The 1,878-nt window shown below is 39.5% G+C and overlaps 1 protein-coding gene across 1 annotated transcript in view; it reads right to left on the bottom strand.

Moving 5' to 3' along the window:
• LOC105308431 (ryanodine receptor 2-like) overlaps positions 1-1,878 on the bottom strand; it is a 123,503-nt gene that overhangs the window by 72,103 nt on the left and 49,522 nt on the right. The gene's annotated exons all lie outside the window — the stretch shown is intronic.

Genomic DNA, 1,878 nt, shown 5'->3' with positions numbered 1-1,878 from the left:
ATGGTACAGCTGTTCACAGAGGGCTGGGGGGATTTTCGTATGATATGCTATTTAGCCACAGAGGCATCACTGTTTGAAGCCTGGCATCGCCGGGAATAGCGTGAGGGTGCGGAGCTTGAGGACACTGCCAGTTTACCTCCTGGTTAAGGGCAGACGGAAGAGGCCCTGTCATGACCAACTGCAATTAAAGGGCAAGGCTGCTTTCGCATTGCCTCTGTCCCCCAACAGTTATGTGACCCGAGAGCGAGAAGGGCAATCACAACAGGGGACAGGCGGCCTCCTGTTCTCACGATCTCGCGAGAGGAGCTTGGAGGGCACTGAGCCCCCAGGCCCACGGGTGAAAAGTCGACGCCCTTGGTCCCTGAGACGGTCCTCTCACAGCCCCCGAGGGCCAGCGCCCAGCCACACACACGGTGACGAGTGCCAGGGATGAGAGCCCTAGATGACAAGGAGCCCTATGTGCTCGGGGGACGTGTGATCCCTAAGCACATCTGTTCCTGACTTAGAACCGCAGCCCCTGGGGACAGTAGATGGTGAAGGCTTCAAATCTTCATCGTAGAGTCTCGTTTGCTTCAAATTTAACTTGCTCTTTTCATTTTACCTCGGTTTCTTAAAATTAAAGGTATTAAATACCTTCTAGCAGTCAAATGTTACAGATGAGGTGAGTCTTGAAGAAACAAATAATATAAAAATAAACCCTTTTCATACATGATGGGACATTTAAAAAAAGCATGCAGTAAACCACAAAGAAAACTTCATTAAAAACTGCAAACAGATGGTGGAGGCCACATTCTATGACAGAATAACGAAGCTAGAAAGAGTAAGAAAAGAAGAAACAAAGGTAAAACCCAAGCACTTAAAAGTTTAAACTCTTCCCTAAATAATTTTTGAGTCAATAGGGAATCAATACCACAATCACAGACTATCTAGTAAATATTGAAAAAAAAACAGGAATGCTACCTAAACACCAGCAGTGGATGGTCAAACTGCACTCAGGGAAAATTAACTGAACACTCTGACTGCTAAAGAACAGAGTGAAAAAAACGTTAACTAAATATTCCTTTCAAAATATAAGGAAAGAACACCAAATAAATATAAGTAAAATAAGAAAAATAAATAGCACTAAAAGGAGAAATTAATGCATTAGAAACAGAAGTGGTCTACGTAATAAAAGAGTAAGATTGATCAATCTAGTCAAGGACTTTTAAAAATATAGGCTAAATACCAACTACTTTAATCAAGAAGAAAAGAAAAACAGGACAAAAGAAGAAAAAGGAATTTATATATTTTTATACTGGAATTTTTGAAAATTTAGGGAAAAAAACGAAGAAGATATATATATATCTTTTATTTGATATACATATATGTATGTATGTATATATGTGTATATATATAATGTATGTGTATGTATGTACACATACATATTGACCCAAAGGAGGAAAATCTTAAGAAAAAAATCTAAATAAAATAGTAAACCATGAAGAGTATTAAGAAGTATGTCAAAGACCAAGAACTTTTCTTGTATTTTTGAGAAATAAATCACCTCTACACTGAACCACTCCAAAGCAGACACGGAGGAGACCTCCCTACTCCTTTATGAAACACCATCACTGTGGTCCCAAAGCCTAACAGTACATGAATAAGGAAACCAGAGAGTTTCCTGCATGAGTGTGAATCCGGAAATCTTACACGCAACAGTATGTGCAAATCATATTCAGCGGCACGTCACCAACATTCACTCAGGTAGGGGCTCCTCCTTCAGATGAGCCAGAAATGCATTAAGAAGTCTCTCAGTAAATCATGGATAAATCACATAATGATCTTGATACTCTAAAATGTATATACACTTCTAACAAATGTAAACACTTCTAACAAAAA

The sequence above is a fragment of the Pteropus vampyrus genome, unplaced genomic scaffold, assembly GCF_000151845.1.
Source record: "Pteropus vampyrus isolate Shadow unplaced genomic scaffold, Pvam_2.0 Scaffold576, whole genome shotgun sequence".
NCBI classification, from domain to species: domain Eukaryota; kingdom Metazoa; phylum Chordata; class Mammalia; order Chiroptera; family Pteropodidae; genus Pteropus; species Pteropus vampyrus.
Note: the sequence above shows the minus strand (reverse complement) of the source record. Positions and strands in the feature narration are given on the sequence as shown.